At 34.2% G+C, this 21168-nt stretch overlaps 1 pseudogene; it reads left to right on the plus strand.

Moving 5' to 3' along the window:
• Positions 1-15086: 15086 nt before the first annotated feature.
• LOC111732705 lies at positions 15087-15204 on the plus strand (annotated as a pseudogene).
• Positions 15205-21168: the final 5964 nt, after the last annotated feature.

Consider the following 21168-nt stretch of genomic DNA (forward strand, 5'->3'; position numbering starts at 1 on the left):
TTAATTTTAATAAATCATAAGAAAATGGTGACTAAGGGATCTACACATCTCAAAGCTCTAATGTAATGTATAAACTATTCAGTTGACTCACTAGCTAAGATAATATGAACTGGAATTTCATTGATGTATATAGCATTGTTCTCTTAAATCATAGCTATGTGTATACAGGTATACCCATACAAATTTCAATAGATTATGGTCTCCATGAACACTATATATTTTATAGAAATTTATGCACTGATTTTTATAACTTCAACCTGTGCATTGCATTTAATTATGTTTGCTTGCTGAAGAGACTAGTTTTTCTTTCAAAGTTAGTTTTCTTCCTAATTTTTAAATAAAGTATTTGTTTTTCTGTTTTATTGATATTACAACCAGCCTTATTTTCAGCATAATGGTATTTAAAGAAAGGTGCCATTAAATGCATAATCTCTGACTTGGAAGTCATCAATGTAGAAAAATAACCAATTGCTGGGTATCAAGGAATCTGGATTTATGTCATTGGTAGAGGTGCTGCTGTTCTAGTCTGTGATCCTTTCTTCCATCATAGCCAGGAAGTCTAGCTGAAGCACTATTTTGAGTTCCTTTTAAAAGTGAAGGATAGCATTAGACACTGCTAAAACCATGCCTGGGTTACTTTAAACTTAAATTGTTAGATATATTATATTCTTAAATTCCCAACTTTCCTGAAAGAAAGAATGTAGGTGGAGGTAAATTAAGCCTAGTGGATTGCAAAGAGTTTTCTTTTGGCTTTGTGTAAAGGTCAGGAAGCAGGAGCCCACTCTAGACTGACATTTCTAGTTTTATATTTTGATGTCCTTAGTGTAAATCCAAATCAGTGTTCTCAAGCCGTGGTCTCTGAACCAGGGGGAACCAATATCACTTGAGAACTTATTAGAAATTCACATTTTCAGGCCTCACTCAACCTGCTGAATCAGAATCTCTGGAGTCAGGCCTAGAAATCTGTGCTTTAACACCCCTCCTATTGATTTTGATGCACACAAAATTTGAGACTCACTATATTATTATTTAAGCAAATTTTCCTTTGGAAACACAAATTAAACACCTCCATACACATGATGGTTTATCAAGTACTTTTTGTTCTTTATCATTAGCAAACAATGGAAGAAAAAGTATTTCTAATATATATATTTATGTATGTATGTATATATGTATGTATGTATGTACATACGTATCTATGTATATATTTAACATTAGCATTCCTCTAGTACTTTTTTTTCTTTTCTGGCAAATTTTGTGATTGTTCAGACTCTTGTTGCTTTTTTACCCTCTATTTCATTGGTGACGTTGGTTAACGAAATCCAATAAGTTTCAGCTGTACACTTCAACAGTAAGGCATATATATTTTTACACTGTGCGTTCACCTCCCATAGTTAGATTTCTTTCTGTCACCACATATTTGACCCCCTTTACCCCATTTTCTTGTTGTGTTTAAGTATTATAAAAATTTATTTCAATTTGACTTGATCATTTTTGCAACAATTTAATCTTCTATGTGAAGAATACCATATTGAGTGCTTTGGAAATAACAAAGGAGAAAACATGATCTTTTTCTTTAGGAAAAAAGAAGAAAACCCAGTTAGGAAAGCACTGATTCCATAGCAGTTGCACCATTTTATATTCCCACCAACAGTGCACAAGTGTTCCAGCTTCTTCACGTCCTCATTAACACTTTCTCTCTCTCTCTCTTTCTCTCTCTCTCTTTCTCTCTCTCTCTCTTTCTCTCTCTCTCTTTTCTCTTTCTCTCTTGTAGTAGCCATCTTGATGAATGTGAAGTGGTGTCTCACTGTGGTTTTGATTTACATTTCCTTAATGATTAGTGATGTTGATCATATTTTCATATGCTTATTGCATGAAGTAAATTTAGCTAAGCTCATAGAAGATTATGGACTTCAGCTGATGGAAGGTGGAATAAGTTTCTCAGGTGAGCAAAGAGCCATGAGAAACACAGAGAAAGGATTAAGTTTATATTACTTAGGAAAAAAAGAGACTGTATTGAAGGACAGGGGATAGTGAGGTAGAAGAAGTGCGGAGTCCATGATACCAGATGATGGAGAACACTGTTTATCACACTGAGGCATGTGCTACATTATTATTATGGTAACTCCTGGAGAGTTTTGAGCACTGAGACTATGTGATAATATTAGAAGCTATCTAGTTGTATTATTCTGGCAGTTGTTGATTGAATCTCAGTAGCCAGGGATGGAGCCAAGAGAATGTTTTCCTAAGAGCTATCACCCTTGTTTGTGTTTGAAATTTCAAATGAGAAATTAGGGATCTAAAGAAGAGTGTTAAATTTAGTAAATAGTCTTCAAAATGTTGATGTAATTTTTTTAAACTAATTGACCTTCAGCTTCACATTTGCTTTTTAGTTGCTAGATTGTAGTCTTTCATTAATTTATTTGCAATAAACATATGCATTTTTTTAAGAGAACTGACCCAAGCCATTAAAAACTATTACAGCAAAGTAGATATGGTAGACTGAAAAATGCCACCCCCCTGTGTCCGTGTGTGTGTGTGTGTGTGTGTGTGTGTGTGTGTGTGTGTGTATCAGGTCTTAACATCTGGAACTTGTAAATATTGCCTTATTTGGAAAAAGTTTTTGTAGATGTTAAGGATTTTGTGATAGGAATATTAACCTAGATCATCTGGGTGGGCCCCAAATGCAACCACAAGTGTCCTTAGAGAGAGACAGAGGGAGATTTCACACATACAGAGGAAAAGGCCATGTGGAGCTTCTCCTGATGGAGCAGAGAGAGGTGGTGGTCTTGAAGACTGGAGTGACGTGGCCACAAGCCAAGGAATGCTGGTAGCTACCAGAAACTACAACAGGCAAGGGATGGATTCTCCCCTAGAGTTTGCAGAGAGAGTGCAGCACTGTTGACACCATGATTTTGGCCCAGTAATACTGACTTTGGCCTCTAGAACTGAGAGGATAAATTTCTGTTGTTACAGATTGTGGTGATTTGTTGCAGTGACTACAGGAAACTAATACAGTGGATGAAAGCATCACAGTTATAATTACTGGATGAGTAGGTTGGCACTGCTACGTGATGGCTATGTGAAGTTTTGCATTTAACCTACTTCTCTGTTTCTTATCTATAAAATGAGAATAAGAAAAATGGAATGTATCTGTTTGATAGGATAGTTGTGAAGACCAAGTGAATTTGCCTGGCCATAATAAGCTCTATTATCACTATCACCATCCCTGATATCTCTTATCAATCACTGTGATCATCTCCTTTTGCCAGTCAATCCTTCGCTCCTCAAGATTGGATATATGTTTATTTTCTAATAACCACAGTTCATATTCTTTACTTTGAAGCCTTTACCGTTTTCTTACTCTGGATCTGAGCTCATAGTTTGGCTTCTCACTGAAATTTTATCATTTTGGCAAAGTAAGGCCAACTTCACCTTCAGCAAGAGATTGGCGGCTACTGCGAAAAAATCTAATTATGGTCAAGGTCACCCTAAGCACCCTAAGGCTCTTCCTTCTCCTCTTTCTTATCTTTCTTCTTCTTCCATCTTCCTCCATTTCATCCTCCTCCTGCTTCCTTATACTATTTTATCTTCCTCTTTCTTATTCTTCCTCTTCCTCTTGTGTAAAATGTTTCTAAATCCTTCCCTAGCTAAGTATAGAGTTAGTTTTTGACTGTAAATTCTAAAGGAAGAAGACATTGTGATGATAAGGGATGAGGGAGTGCCCTTTTATATGGCAGCCCAACAGGCTATGTGGCTTTATAGAATTACAGCCAACACATTTGGTCTCTAAATTATTTGAGAATTCAGATTTTCAGCAAATGATTTCTTCCTTTCTTCCTTATCTCTACATCTAGGCCTTGGGTTAGCTATAGAAAGACTAACTTCTTTGGCTTGGTGAGAACACCATGACTACCAATAGGGTTAAGCTTGCCAACAGTCACTACCAGGTCCACTGTCCTGAAATGCCAACCCCACCAACTTAGTGACACCTGAAAAGGATTTGGCCCAATGAGTAAAGAAATGAACACAAGGACCAGAGAGCTTGGGTTCTTTAATTCCTTTAAAACTTACCTGTTTGAATTTTCTCTATCACCTTCTGGAAGGTATTCATTCATAGAACAAATGTTATTATAAGTGCCTACTATATGCTGAGTACCTTCTTCTTAACAGTGACCAAAACACAATCCATGCTCTCCTATCTAGTAGGAGACACCGGCAATTGAAGGAACAATGAAAATACAGGCTGATGATTAATACTATTGGAATAGTTCAGGGCCAACTTCGGAGGCTCTTTTCCATGTCCATGCTTTCACTGTAGTTGAAAATAGGACTCCATTCTTTTATAAAAGTTATCCACTTTGCTCAGTGCTGGATGTTTACAGGATGTCTTTGAAAAGGCCGTAATGATATGCTTTCTTAGCTACAGAATGCATTTCTGAGTATTTACTTGGCTAAAAGTAGCTTGGGAACAGATTTTTCTTGTCACTTTGGCACATATGGGGGAGTACTCAGAAATTCTGAAGAGATAGGAAATGGCAAATAATGAGGTCTGGATGAAATGTTTCATTGTTGAATTTTAAAAGCATTTTTATTTAATTTATTAACAAAGCACAAGTTTGTTCAGATCAACAAACAGTGGTAAATAGAAAGAAAACTATATTTTTGAAATAGAGCATTTTTCTGGAACTTATTTTTAGGAGAAAAGGGCTGACTCTCATAAAAGCTAGTCGTGGTAATCATCCAGTGCTCAATGTACAACTTAGCCCTAACTTGGTTTATTGTAGGAAAAATAAAATTCTGGATATAGTAATGCTGTTATGGTAGTTGGCAAGATTATAAACAATCATGGAAATCAGTGAAGACAGTCTAAGGATCTTTCTTTTTTGTGGCTTACACATCTCAGACTTGTTACATGACCAACGCTTATTACCCATCCCATTTTTTCATGAAGCGTAAGTGACCTGAGATTTACCATTGACAATACCATTGTCAATATGGCAAAATTTCAGAATCACTTGTTCATTTTTCAACAAAAGGAAGAAGGCCCATGCTCTAAATAGAGCAAGCCTTCAGTTTACAGCATTAAATAAATTCTCTTATAGACTTTAAAATCTTTTGAGATTAAAAACCTCTTGTGTTACAATTGAAATGGATTTATGGCTTGTTTAAAAGATAGGATATTAGGTCCAAGAAAAGTTAGCCGCAAATTTGGGTAATTTCAAGTAAGTGGAAAGATCATTCTGGGCTTGTTTTGTTTCTGGTGATATGATCTGCCTTTTTTGGATTCATTGGGGATTTCACTCTTTATCCCTACCCTTTGCATGATTACTTTTGTTGAACATTCTGGGCTACAGCTTCTTCATAAAGGTGATGCCATTCAAGGTCAATTTGTGCACAGCCAGAGACAGAAATTCCTAAGGAGAGTCTTGCAGGACTCAGAAAACTGCTTTTCTCCAAATAACCTTACTTTCCCTATAACAGCAATGCCTGAATTTTTCAATCAGTGAGTCATTCTTCTGGGTTAGCAAACCCATTAGAAAAAATACAAGCAGCTATAAGTCACACATGCCCTAATGTAGATTATCTCTTTGACTCTTCCCAGCTAACAGCTAAGCTTCTAGAGAATGGAATTTAAATCTGGGGTAAGGGAGCAGGGTAATTTGAAGTAGAAACTCCATTAGAGAGAAGGCTTAAGTGGGGGTGATAGGAGGCTATACTTAGGGTAGCATTTGGGAGTACAGAAAGGGAAGATAGGAAGACACATTTCAGTGACTTCATAGTTTAACCTCATTTTGGTGATCTACCATGTTGAGATTCTCATTGTGTGATAGTATAATCTCCCACTAGAGCATAGCTCTGCAGAGACAAAGTCTATTCATTCATTGGTGTTTGTTAAGCAACTAATTTGTCATGTCAGCACATAGTATGTGCTCAATTAATATATGCGGATGAATGAATAGCCTGCTATGCAAAGGCTCCTTTAAAAATGTTTTGCTCTACAGTGCTAAATTTATTTTTTCAGTTAATTTCTAAAAGCCATTATTTTTTACCCCAGCACTCTAAAGATTTTTAAGTTTCACTATGTAAGATAATCAGCAATATCTACCACCCCCATACTTAAAATACTAAGTATCAGATCAGATGTTCTAGTAACTAAACAAGCTTATTATAAGAATCAATCAATCAACTGTTTATTGACCACATAGTCTGTGCCCAGGATTTTTTTTTTTTTTTGGTTTGGAAGATGGAAAAGGCTAATCTGTTAATCCATATTTTACTTTTATACTTATGAGAACCGAGGCAAGGACTTAGGACTTTTACTATTTGAGGATGCAAATATTCATGATAAATAATAGCCATCATTTTAATCTTTCAGATTTCATTTTATTGGTTGCATTATGACCATTTCTCTGATGTATTTAATTTTCTAAATTTCCGTTACATGAAAAATGGAAACTATTGATTTAACATCAGAAAAATGTACAGCAGTTAATATAAAAAAGGCTGCATCTAATTTTGTTAATAAACTATAAATGGTAAAATGACATATAGTTTAGATTTCAAAGCATTGGTAACCCACATTTTTCTGTAACATTAATTATGTAGTTTTAGTTTTGGCAGCAGCATAATTCTACAGTGTGATAGTTCTACTTTATGGTTTCTTAAAGTAGACCTAAAATGTTAATATAATATGAGAAATTTTCCCCTGGTGAAATGCACAACTGAGCTAGAGGATGTAATGTTTGCATTATAGAGGTAACTCTTGCAGAAATTTGCAGACTAGACACACTGGTCATCATAACTACTCTCAACTCTGACACCGATAGATTTTATTACTGTCAGATGACACACATTTGCCATTATCTACTATAAGTTCAAATGTAGTTTGCTCTTCCTGACTGTCTCTGGAGTTAACAGACAAGTTTAGTAGTTAACTCTGGAACCTTATGATCTTGGTTGGAATCCTGGCTGTTCTACTTACTAGCTGTGTCTTAGTTTCCTCATCTATGAAATGGAAATAATAACTAGATCAACTCATAGGGCCAATCTGAGTTAATATAAGTTAATACAAATAAATGTTAAAAACAGTTACATAAACATATTAGGTGCTTGATAAATATTAGAATACCTATGATATATTATGAATATTGTCATATTTAGAAATTTTAGCTCCAATGAAATAATAATATACTAGTACTATGAGTAAAGTTAGTTCATGAGCAAAATGTAGTGAGTTATATCTAGCTGGTATGTCATGTCTTGGAAGAGGCTTAGTTTAGTCTTGTAAGGGGAAGTTAGACTAAGCACAGAGCATTCAAGGGGAGAAAGAACACAAGTCTGCATTTCAGAGTGCAGAAGTTGTTGAGTTTGAGAGAGATGAGGCTGGGTAAGACAGCGAGTGTTGAATCCCGGACATGTGATTGAGAGTTTGGCTGTTATCTTGAGGGTAGTGGAAAATTTGGAAGATTTTAAATTGGAGAATGACGTGTTAAGATAAGTTTTGAGCAATACTACTGTGCCTGCAGTACAGAGAATGGACTGGAAAATGGAGTGGAGGCGCCTTTACTGGTATACAAAGTGACTTAAGAGACTGTTGAGAGGTTAGAGTGATGGCGACCTAGATGAACCAGCTGGTGTATCGATGGGGATAGAGAAATGGACAGGTTTGAAATCCATTAAGAAGATAGAATCAGTAGCATCTAGTCATTGTTTTAATGTAGTGGGTAGAAAGAGGGAAGAGTTGAAGATGATGGCAGGTTTCCAGGCAGTGTGGCCAACTAGGACATCACTCACCTCCCTGACAGGTGCCTAGTGTTGTGGTGAACCACTGGGCTTATAGGAATAATGTGGTCAGATGGAGCCACGGTCTGGGAAGAAACAACATCACAGGTACAACTGAAGTATTTGGTCATAGGCTAGAGGTCAGGAGAGTAGATAGAAGTAAGCTTGCTGGAGCCTTGGCTCTAGCAATCAGAGATTTTCTTGGGTTCGTACCTCTAGGTTCTGAAGATGCTCTGTTCCCACTGGGACAATGGACTCTGAGGAGTTAAAACGGAGAGTTCTTAATTCTTCATCCAGATCTGTTTGTGGCATACCCATTCCATAACTCTACTCTTAAGTCTTCTTTTAAATCAGTCTGCTGAAACCTGAAACCCGATGCATTTTAGCTAGGCATTTCTGCAAACTTGGCTCTAGAGATGAATTAGGCAGAATTCAGCTAATTGATAAATTAACTTTCTTATTTCAAAAGGTTCATGTTTTACAAATCATTGGCACACTTTATGATAAAATATATATCTGAACACAATGTGAATTGCAGTACTGGTGGGTAGGAATTAAAAAATTAATGTTCAGAAATTAGTAATCTAATCTTTCATGAGCCTGCTAAGAATAGTAGAATTGTTAATTTGTGTGAATAAAATGTGGGTCTCTTTTCAGTTTGTTTAATATTAGAAATTCAAGAAGAGGAAAATTCAAAGCATTTCAAAATGTTGGAAACCTTCTTAAGGTGATCATTATAGCAAGACTTTTTGCTGAAAGTAAACAGACTTGTCTTGCTTCTTTAATAGACAAACTGCAATGGTGAGAATGAAATTAGCACTGAAAGTATTAAAATATTGATAGCAATCATTCCATGCCTACACTTTGCCATTTAATAATTAATTTTACCTTGAAGGTAACTGTAAGAGTCAGACTTTTTTTTCATGCTTTTACTTGGCAAGAATGTTTGACTTTTCCCCCCTCAATGTTATCAAGTCTCCAGCAAATAATTCACATTTTTATGTGGTTAGTGGCTGGAATTTCTTTTGCGTGACTTCATAAAATAAAATAAAAAAAGTTTGCTGTGAATGGTTTAGGGAAAGTCTGAGTTAATCATCTCTCTGACTGATTTATATGTGGCATTAGTGGATTCTTATTGTGTCGTAGTTTTTAAAATTTTTCAAGGGCTATATCCAAAAGTAGAGGGAATGAATGATCTTAATCCTCTGCATGCTGATAATTACAAAAGGGTTATAGATTGTTACAAAATGATGTTTTCTCACCAAAATAAGAAGAATTCTTCAGTTTTTGTGGCTTTTTATTTGGGCAGATAGATTAAGGTTAGTCTTGAACTTCTCCTAATATCACATGTGAACAACCTTCTCACTATTCATGGTATTTTCGAGTCAAAAGAGGTTATGTTAAGTGTTGATGTTGCCCTAACAGTTGGTAGCAAAACTATGTCCTAATTTGTTTTATACATCTAATAGTTATCTATTCAGAAGTCCATTGGAATGAATTTTATGTTGTATTTTTTATTTTGATAAATAAAAAGTGGCTAAAATATTCACTCATTTGCTTAAACAATTATTTGCTGGATGCCTGGTATGTGCTGTTTTAGATGAAAGCAGACTTAAAGCCAGTTCATATAATACTAAAATGGCTATTAAAGAATAGTACATTCTCTATTTCTCATTTTCTAAAATGGGACAAGATATTTACAGTATTTGGACCTTATATGAAAATGTTTCTTCTTTGAAAAAATTAATTCCTTTCAATTAAAAGCATAAGCTTAATTTATTTTGAGTATGTACACTTAATTGTAGAATTATCCTTCATTGCAGATTTTGGAAATGTTGTATTTAAAAATATTTGTTTGTGTGCAACTACAGGAAGTGTGTAATATTCCTAAGTGACCCTGTTCAGATGTTTGAAAACAGCACCTAGCACTGTGCCTGACACACGTATTTGTCTATGCTGAGTATGCCTTAATCTCAGTCTCTAGAATCGAGTAATTCAGTCTCTGCTCTGTTTGGTCACCTGTCTTCTCGGTAGTGCCTTCTTGTCTTTATTTCAGTCTTGGTGCCTCAGCTCCAACTTGACCCAGATCATTCAATGTGCTTCTTACTACCTAGCCCACAACGACTAGTTTTCAGACTAATTGCAGTGTTAACATAAGACTTGCAAGCATTATTTTGAATAAAAAGTCAGAAACAGAAGGTAGTTTTTATTTGGGTGACCATTTTTGTGAATGAAAGTGAGGCTTTTGACAGGTTTTGTAAATTATTACATTAATTATTAATAGGATTTGTGTGGCTTATATAGTGTTCCTACCAGTTCCTGTGATGATTCAATACTATAAGTGGTGAGACACTTGCCAATGAGTTAGACACTCAGAGTTTTCTGTAGTTACACATGAGATTTATATGGTCATGCCAGTAATTTAACTTCTACAATTTTAAGGTCAATAGGCATTGTCACTTGTGAAATGTAAGTGAGCCAGAATTTATAATAACCTTCAAATGAATTTTATTTTGCTCTTTATTGTTACTCATAGAGAGAGTATCTGTGAAAACAAAGATGTACTAACACAGTATAGTATTTATCGTTTTTCCAGATTGGGTAAAAAGTACACTTAACAGATTATTTGTATTAGTCACAGTAGTGTTCCCAATGTAAGTTGACAAGAAATGCTACAATATTTTATATTCAACCTTCCAAAACCCTGTTAATTATGCAAAAGATAATACTCTCAAATAACATCAGGAGTAGACAAATGAAATCATTAGTTTTATATTCTAGAGCCCCATGCACATCTATTATAACTATGCATTAGAATGCCTCCACCCCCCATTTCTCAGAATCACTTTTTCATACATTATAATGTGACATCATAAATGAATATGAACACTATTATATAGTGGATGAAATTGTACAAAAAAAGACCTTAGCTTTTGAAAATTTTAAACCTATCTCATTATTTGGGAGAGACAATTTTCTGATAGCCTGTGACAATGGAAGGAAAGGTATTGATCAATCATTTACCATTGTTATTATTTTATTAAATAGGGCCTCTGACAAATATGTTGTCTACTCCAGCATGCTTAACATGCTGCCATGGCAGTGTCAGTGTAAATAGAATTAGATCTTTGTGGTAGTACCTTCTAGGAAAATGAAGTCTAGCTGGAGGAAGGTACTCTAGCTTCCTACAAAACCTGGTTATAGCGGGATATCCAGGGTTTATCTGCATATTCCTTTAAGTTTGAAGCATTCTAGAGAATTATTTTGAGAGGTAGGAGAAAAAATGCACAGTATATATTTAACATGATTTTGTAAAATGATATGATTTGCCAAAATGCACATTATTGTAATTTAGCCAAGATAGGTGGCCAATTGAATGTTCCCAGAACTGTAATTGTCTACATGCTATTTGCAAGGCCCTTTCTGATAGAGCTAGCAAAATGTACCTTTATATTTCAATATCTATTTGGTTAGGAATTCATCTATTACTTATAAATGATGACTTTTTTGGCTCTGTAAATACAGATGAAGATAATTTCTAATAATGTGGGTTTTTTTCTATTTTTGTAGTTGTAGAAATTATTAAATAAACCATGTGTTATCTTAAAATTCATTCTAAACTGCGTATTTGCTTAAAAGGAAAAGGGAAATATAATCTGAAAAGACAACCATATCCAAATAGAGAATAGTTCTAGCCATGCATTTTACAGTTAGAATTTAAAAACATGGATGGAAATATTCTTTTAGTTTTCATTATTAAAAACTGATTAAACTTTTACAAACTTCACTTTGCTGATATCAATCAGAAGCAATTATAATATGAAAATAGAATCATATCTGTTACAGAAATGATACGTTTTCACTGGAAAAAGCCGTGATTTATACATTGGTAGGTATACTGGTGCTTTTGTTTTAGAGTTCTGAAGTATAAACACATGAACCAAATTGTAGAAAAGGATTTGGTCTGTGAATTCCACTATTAGTAGTAAATGTTAAATATATCTTCTTGTTGACATTTTTATTGGGAAAAGTAAAAAGATGAAAAAGTAAGCTTTGTAAATTCTGAGGTGTATCATCTGTATTAGACCTGATATCTCCAGTACACATAGCTAGTTATGTTTCTAACCTAGCCCTGTCTCTCCTAGCTGTTTGACCTTAGGCATGTTATTTAAATCTCTCTGTGCCTTAGTTTTTTCCTGTGCAAAATGAAGCAAAAATAGCACTTCCCTCATTAAGTTGTTATAAAGAATGAATGATTTAATACATGTATTTTGTATAGGGGTAGGGATTTAAATAACATGCAGTGTTGGTGATTCTAAGTTATGCTATTATTAATGAAATTCTTAATAATTAAAAAACATGTATTATTTCAAATTCTAATAATATTCTTTCATTTAAAATATTTGGAAAGTGCAGAAAGATATAACGAACATAATAAAAACCCTTATCACTCTCCACAGAGATAATCACTATAACATTTAGTTTTAAATCATCCCATTCTTAGCAACTCTGCATTATTTTGGTATTTGCCTAGCATAGTTTTCTTTATCAATTTATTTTTGTCCTTTCAGTGCCATTCTATAGTGTCTATTCAATAAACAACATGTAGCTAGATTTTAATTTTGATTCAATTTGAGACTTTTTAAAAAAGCGATTTAAATTATTTGCATTTATTATGGTCATTGATACATAAAATATTTTGGTATCTTTATGTTTTCTATTTAATGCCATATTTTTTCTTTTTTTATTCTTTCCTTCCCTTAGTTGAATTATTTATGTTTTCTTTATCTCTCCTGCACATTTTCTCCTCTCTATGGAATTTGGTTTGCATTCTATTTCAGTTCTTTCAATATTTACTCTAAAATATTTGACATGCATACTTAACTTTAGATTTTTCTAATACAGTATAAAGTTGATGAAAATCCTGTCCTAGTCTTGAATACAACAGTAATCCTAGAACCTAAACACCTTTTTTCTCTGTTTCATGTTATCATTATCAAGGATTGCATTATGATTTGAAACTCTCCAAAATTAGCTATTGTTGACTTAGATTTACCAATGTATGTTACCAGTTTTTTTGCTTGCTCTTATTTCTTGTATTATATTCCTACCTGTGGGATTCATTTTTATTCTGGTTGAATAGGTCCTTTAGTAGTTCTTTCAGAAGGGTCTGTGCTTTGCAAGCTCTTAGTTTTTATATTTTTGACAGCCTCCTTTTGTTTGAATTCAGGTGATTATTAGCTATTTATAGAATTCTAGACTATGTTATTTTTCCTTAGTATTTTGAAGTTACTATTGTCTTTGTACATCTATTATTGCTGATTACAGGACTCCTATTGGTTTGATTGTTGTTCCTTTGAAGGTAGTTTGTTTTTTCTCTTTTGTAGCTTTCATAATTCAACCCCCTCTTTTTTTGGTATTATGCAGCTTCACTACAGTATTTTATTTGTGATTTTGTCTTTATTTAGTTTTGGAGATGATGAACTTTTTCAATCTAAGGATTTATATCTTCAGTTTTAGTGAAATTTTTTATATTATCCTTTTCTTGTTTTCTGTAGTCTGTTTTTCTCAGATGACTCTCACATGCTGGAACTTTTCATTTTCTTTTTATCTAAATTTCTCTTCCATATTTTTAAATGTCTTTGATACATTCTAGATGATTTCCTTAAATATACCTTCCAGTTCACTAAATTTCTCTTCTTCATTGTCTTGCGTGGTCTTTAACATATCATCCCCGCCCGCCCCCCGCCCCCCCCGGGATAGTCTTTTAATTCCAGATTTCATTTTCAAATTTATACTTTTCGTAATATCCTGTTCCTGCCATTATTTTTTTTCATCAGGTTAATGGTTATAAACATTTATTTTAAAGTTTTTTTGGAATTGCTTTAGTATCCAAAGTTATTTTATTATGGCTGTTTGTTGCATTTAAAAACTTTCATAGCATTGAATTTCTTTGCATTCTTTGCAATCTTTTAATTTGGGTTCATCAGTCATAATTATATATTTATAGGTTACATGCTGGATTGTGGAAAGATCCTTTTGGGGTAGTTTTGTGTTTTACTCTGTCATAGATGTATGGACTCCACAACTTTGAACCACTTTTTATATTAATTTCTGAGTTTGAGTTTTCCTCATGGCTCAAAGAATTTTACATCTTGCCTGCATGCCTTGTAGGTAGGAAGTTCCGATTGTCATGGTTGATTCTACTTCCTGCTCATACCTCAAAGCAAACTTTGTCTTTAGGCTTTTGGGAGTTTTTCTAGTTCCAGTCTGTACCTGTTCTTGCTTCATGGAGAAAGCTCAAGTCTTACAATCTTGACTTCTGTGTCAGTGCCAAAATCAACATCCACCTCTTCCTGAGGGACACAATGGCTTATTTTTCTGGCCCCTAGAAATGTATTTTTCTTATTTTAAGTCTAGCTATGTACTTTGAAAATTTTCCTCTAATTTTATCTAGAATTTCTGGATGTGTTTGAAGTGGGAGAAGAGACTTCGCACCTCAGGTTAATCTGCCATCTTGGCTGGAATGTCCTCTTATTTTTTATTTTGTTATTTTTTTTTAGATAAAATTGAGATTCTATTATATATATCCTTTTATTTACTGCTTTTTTTTACCTCTAAGAATTTATCATGAGTCTTACACCATATTAATCTTTTAAAGCATGATTCGATAGTAGTTCTTTACCACAGAATGGATTTATCATTTATCTAGGCAATCCCTGTTGTTTCATATAAAGGTTTTTTTTTAATTATAAATAATGCTTCCATGAACATCTTTATGTATATATCTTTGTGAGCATCTCTGCTAGGGCTACCATTTTGGAAATGGAAGAATTAATGTATAACAGTATAGGATCTTAACAATTTGAATGACCAATTAAACAATAGTAATGGGAAGTCAAATGGATGTATTAAAAATTTGTGGACATTAAGAAAAAAAAGGATAAGATGGTAAAAGGAGGATAAAATTATAATGGATTAGAACTTTATATCATTATAAACTTCAAACTCTGTTCATTTAGTTTGTTCAAACAACTATTTGAGACATGTTGAGAACTGTAACTAATGGGGAGGGATAAGAGATGAGTAAGGCATGGTTTCTGTTTTTCAGAAGAATCTAGGTGAACTTTCAATGAAGATAAATAGAACTACAAGGAACTCTAATAAAAAGGCAGCCATAAATAAGTAATATACTAAAGGTAACAGGAGAGTGCTGTGAAATCTCAGAAGGTTCTACTAAATCCATTTGGAAGAAGAGCCATCTCTACTTGATAATTTATGACCCTTAAAATGACAAAAAAGTCTACAGCCTGCCACCCTGAACAAGCCTGATCCTGTCTGATCTCGGAAGCTATGCAGGGTTAGGCCTGGTTAGTACTTGGATGGGAGACCACCTAGGAAGACCAGGTGCCGTAGGCATGAAAAATAAAAAATAAGGGATTGTAAGCTGACAGGGTCCTTGCAACCTATAAGGTCAACCAGGGGTTGCCTCCCCTATAAAAATAATTAATTAATTAATTAATACAATAAAATAAAATGACAAAAAATAATTTAAGCAACAAATGAGCACATGGCTATAGGAAGAATAGTTGTCTCAGTTAGTAATTCTGTGACTATGATTATCTCAATAAGCATTTCCTTGTATGAGAGAATTGCCTCTTAACACTCCTGGTCCAAATGGTTTGTCACCATGTCGCCAGCCAGAACAATACTGGCAAGCCCTTTAAGCTTCCTTACAGAAGCCACACCCTAACAGTCCTCCAGACCTCCTCCTTCCCAGGAGAAACTTCATTGGTCTGGGTTTTCACCATCCTCATACGTGGCTCTGTGCTTCAGAGGAAGCTAGGCCCATACCCTGCTATAGGGTTCCAGTTCATCGAAGTCAATCATAGAACATTCCTCTGGCCAATGACTGGTTTAGGCATAGACATGTCAGTTTTGGCAGGAAGCAGATTTTGCTGGGGGCTTTCTTGAAAAGGTTTATTCACTGTCACAGCGGGGAAAAGATGCGATGGTCCTTCTTTCACTGGCCATCGCTGGGTCTGGATGTTGTACTTGGAACTGCTGCAGTCATCTATCAGGCTTTGGATGAAGTCAAACATGGGAGAAGGGAATCTAAGAGACAACCCTACTTAATATTGTGATAATAAATGCCCATATTGTTTGAGTTGTGTTTTCTATTACCTGAAGCAGAAATCTTCCTAACTGATGCGGGAAGTGAGGTCAGAAGATTTCAGAGCTGTCCCTTGGGACTTGTGTCACCTCTGGACAATCCTTACAGTATACTAAAGTGTCTCATGCAGGGATGCAGACAAAGTTCTAGATGACTTGGGTTGCTTTCTCGTTTGTTGCCTTTGGACGGTTACTGGAATTACTGGATGTTTGCACTCCCATACCACAAGGTCTCTTTCCAAACTTTCTATTCCAACCTAAAAATAAGTTCTTCAAGTTGATTTTTGAATGGCTTAAAACCAAGAGAATTAATGATGGGCACAGTACTGATCCATGTATTTCCTATTTAGTTCTTTCGCCATGAAAATTAGGAAAAAATGTACAGTGAAAATTATTTTTGGCCAAATACAATGAAAAGTAAAAATTTCCACTTTCCAAATTTGATAAGATAGCTTATATTGATTGCCTCCTTAGTGCCTTCACTGTCTTGACCATAGCTTGTCACCCACTTTCAAACTTTTTTTTCCATTCATTGAGACTCTATATTTCCAAATGTTTTCCAAATGATCAACACCACCTCCCTTGTAAAAAAAAAAAAGTTATAATATATTAGATTATATTGATTTTATAAATTCTAAATTTATAATTGGAGATTATGGGAGACAATTGCAATTTGAGATCATCTTGAGCAGTGAATCATTTGTTTTAGATTCCCTTAAGAGAATTGATTCACAATGAAAGTCGTTGCAAATTTAAGAATTTTGTTTATTTGCTTAAGCAGCTTGATTTGCAATCTCTAGATTCTTAAATATGTATGGTAGGAAATATGTTATTCAAAGTTCACAGAACAGCTAGTTTAACCTGGTTGAACATGTTAATGTATTGAAAATTTAAGATATATTAAGATTAGTATATAATATTCTTGTGTGCCTGTTTTAAAAACCCACTTTAGAAATAAATGCTATTTAAGTGAAGAATTAAAATGACAGTTTTTGTAACCCCGGAAGAACCCCGTCATGGCTTGAATTTGAAGATCACTGCTTTTTAAAATTATTTATTCCAATACTTCTCATACCATGTAGCAATTATTTGATGAACTTTCAGGCTCCTTGAGCTGCTTAAAGGCAGGGCTTGTGTCTCATTTATGTCTGTGTTCCTGAGTTTAAGCATCCAGTTTTACTTTTCCATGGTTACACTTCATTAGACTGAGAATTTACCAAGGCAATATTCCTCATTCACTTAGTACAGTGCCCACTGCATAGTAGATCTATGGAACGAAGTCTTTACATTCCAGCAAACATTTCTCTGTCTAATCTTATCTGTTCAGTTTATAAAAGACCGAATTAGAGGTTGAACTTATTGAGGCTTCTTTTATAGTCTGTGTATGCATATCCATTTATGGTAAATTTTGTTCTCTTCATGTAGATGATAAATAGATGCTTTTTGTAGACATTTAGAAAGTATAGAAAATTGCAAAGATAATCATTGTGAAACATTTGCATTTCCTTCCAGTCTTTCTTCTCTGTATATATTAATTGTAATAAATGATATCTAAATCTTACTTTTTTCACTAACATTGTGGTTATTTCTCCACACCATTGAAAAGTTCTCAAAAACCTAATTTTAATTGCTTTGTGAGCTATTCCGTCTTGTGAAATTACCATAGTTAATTTAACACATTCTTTATCATTAGACATATAGTTTCTAATCTGCTTTTATAAATTATGCATTACAAAATGCTGTGATGTTCTTGCACATAAGGTGTCAACTGTCCAAAGATTTATTTGGGGTAAATTACTCAAAAAAAAAAAAAAAAGAGTACTGGTCAAAGGTACAAACATTTAGAAGCTTTTGTGATATTTTTGCTTTAGATAAATTTATAAATATACCTATGATGTAGGAGAAGAAGTCCTGTTTGGTTGCAATTGGATAATTGTTGATACCTCAGTAAATGAACTCTTGAGGATTTTAGAATTTAGATGACAATAAAAGCAACATTTAAGTTAGATTTATCAAATCAAGCAGCTAACAGAACTAGGCCACCTTGCTATTTAAGAGAATTGGCTTTCAGACATTTTATCTTGAGTTTCTTTTCCTTAGGGATTCATCCTCCAGAGCCTTCTGCAGCCCTGGTTCTTACTGGATTTACATTTCCTGAGTTTTATTTGCATCTGACCTTTCCCTAAAGAAGAACCTGGTCAGGCTTGCACTCCACTTAAGAACCAGCATCCATTTACTTTCTCGCAGGCTGACCTTGGTTTCTGGACTGAGGAACGCAGTCCTGATTTCTTCTTTTGATTTTGCATTAACAAAACTTTTTAAAGCTCAGATGTGCAGAAAGACTTGATATAGTGAGAACATCATTTTGATTCAGGGAAAGGATAATTTGTATATGGGGAAATGTTGAAACTAAATTCTTGCATATTAAAAAAATTTAACCTATTTACCCAGTCATGATTTGGGGCTTAGAAAAAATCACAGATAATTTGAAATTCATGTTATTATTTGATTTAAAATTATATCTTTCTTCATCTAGATCATATCAGTCTAATTTAAGAGAAACATTCAAGGGATTTGAATGAATTTTTTTTTTAATGTAAAGAAATGGCACTTTTTTTTTTTAAACAAATCGGCTTTTCACAGTGGCAGACTTGCAGCTGTTAACTAATCCCATAACGAGTGGTATTTACCCACACATTTTCCAAATTAAATACGGGTATATGCAGGCCTGGCTTAAGATCCTATAACACAGATACTTTACCTGCTAAGAAAAAAAAAATTAAAACCAAATCACCCCAAGGATTATAAACACTGAGGGAGAGTTGAGAATAAAAAAGCCAGAGAGAAGGGAATGGATATGACTTTGTAGAATGACCACTTGGGGCAGAGAGGGGAGGAGATTGCAGGGATGGTTAAGGAATAATGCAAGTGCCTCTGAGAGCATTACTTAGAAGATCTGATCAGTTATCCAAAAGTAATCAGGCTTGCATTTTTAGAACCTGGGTATTAAGAACTGCCATTCTGGCAAACACTGTTTAGAAACACTCTTTCTTTCTTTCTTTCTTTCTTTCTTTCTTTCTTTCTTTCTTTCTTTCTCTCTCTCTCTCTCTCTCTCTCTCTCTCTCTTTCTTTCTCTCTCTCTCTCTTTCTTTCTCTCTCTCTCTCTCTCTCTCTTTCTTTTTCTTTCTTTCTCTCTCACTCTCTTTTCTTTCCTTTTTTTTTGTTAGGGGGTGTTAGAATTTTTTCCCCCCAGAATTACTTACTTCTCCTTGCCTTTCTCTTTAAAATCTTTTTTTCAGATAGTGAAATGACGTTTTTATATCTTTAGCTTAATTTGGATTCAATTCAATACAGTTTTTGAAAACAAGAAATTTATCCTGCACTGGGCTAAAACTTGGATTGCTAGAATGGCTGATTACCACATCTCCCCCTAGCCTGCAAATTTTTTTGAGAATCCCATTAAATTTTATTCAGGAGTCCCTTACCAGCCAAATGTATTGTTTCCATGGATACAATTAATGGGGAAAGCAATTTTATAAGACTGATGTAAAAAACGAGCACTTCATCAGCCCCCCTGCTGGTCACATTTAGAGACTAGAGCTCAGGAAGCCGGCTCTCTGTGGGGTTGGCAGAAGCTCTGTACTGTAAAGGGGGCAAAACAATGAAAGCAGAAGTCAGAAGTGACTTTTTAAGTGTAAGGAATTACCCCTGAAGACTTATTAGGAATTGGAAAATGCCACTAAATTGTGACACCTTTTCACATACTTCCCATTTACAGAATTCATTCTATGACAACCTTAAAAAACAAAAAGCAATCTATTTCTTAAAAATACAGACTTCCCTTCTACTTTAATTGCTGGGACAGGTTTCAGGATATTTTGTATATGACAGATAAACCCAAGAAAGAATGAAAATCTCAGTGAGATGAAGGATGTACTAATTTTTACCACAACATTTAAGTTAGGTAGTTACGACTCAATCAAAATTTCTCTCGACTAGCATTTTTATTTATTTTCTGAAATATATACAAGGTGAAATCCATATCACATCATCTCATTTTCAAAATATTAAAGTGTAGATAAAATAACCACAATGCAATTTCCTAAGCATTGAAGAATGTTTTTACTCTATTGCCCCTAGCCCAAGCCCAGAGCAGAAATTTAGAGAGATTTCCTGAAGAATTCAGGGCCCTATTGTACAATGGTCACATGATATTTTAATGACTATTAAAACAATTTTTTTTGTGACTACTGTAATTTGGGAAAGAAATGAGACTTGAACAATCTTGTGTTCAGTTTAATTACTATGCGGCTTGTGACAATAGCGTTGCCTTTTTCCTATTTTTTGTGTGACTAGAAATATGGGATAAGCTAAACTTTTTAAAAAAATAATAATGTGTGAACAAGTATATTTTAGGGTGAATACATGTAGTTTAATTGCTTACAAGCAAATCCATTTAAGAAACTATTTGTTTATATTTTCGGTACCATAGCTATACTGTTTTTGTTTATGTTTTTGTTTTGAGATTGCTTGAAAGGGGGCTGCTAAAAAGATGTTTTCCCCTGCAGAGGGCACTCTGCCTCTATAAAATAAACCCGACCCAGGCAGCATTTGAGCATAGAGAACAAGTATGTATAATTATTTTTTAAGCTGTGAATGTAAATAATTCTTTTTCTTTTGAATAATGCTATGGGAAAAATTTTCTATATTAGAAAATTATAGATTATGTATAGCTCTATGCATGTGTTTTCCTCTTGCTCTTTTAATATGTTGTCTTGCTGACCAGTTTTTTTTAAAAGATTGAAGGCATTTTTGAATTAGCACTGAGCAAGAGCGATAACAAATAAGGTCCCAAATAGAGGGGGAAAATGATAATCAGGAGAATAAGAGAAATATCAGGCTGGCTTGTAGATTAAAAGTGTATTTATATTAAGAATTTGAGGGCCTACAAATTGCTGTACAAATGCAGAGAAAGTAAAACATACCACCTAATTTTTTTAAAATGCAGAAATTAATTTCAGTTTAAAGAGGATTCTATCTGCAGCTGGAGATATTTAATCTGAAAAGTGTAAGAAAATAGGTATTTCTTAACCTAATATTTCTTTCCTGTTTGATGTATCTCTCTGTCTGAGAGAGGAATGGATTAAATAGAGGCAGCTATTCCAGAGGAGAGTCGGAACCTATGGAGAAGAGGAGCTGAAATACGTGTGT

This window comes from Pteropus vampyrus, unplaced genomic scaffold, assembly GCF_000151845.1.
Source record: "Pteropus vampyrus isolate Shadow unplaced genomic scaffold, Pvam_2.0 Scaffold483, whole genome shotgun sequence".
In the NCBI taxonomy this organism is placed as follows: domain Eukaryota; kingdom Metazoa; phylum Chordata; class Mammalia; order Chiroptera; family Pteropodidae; genus Pteropus; species Pteropus vampyrus.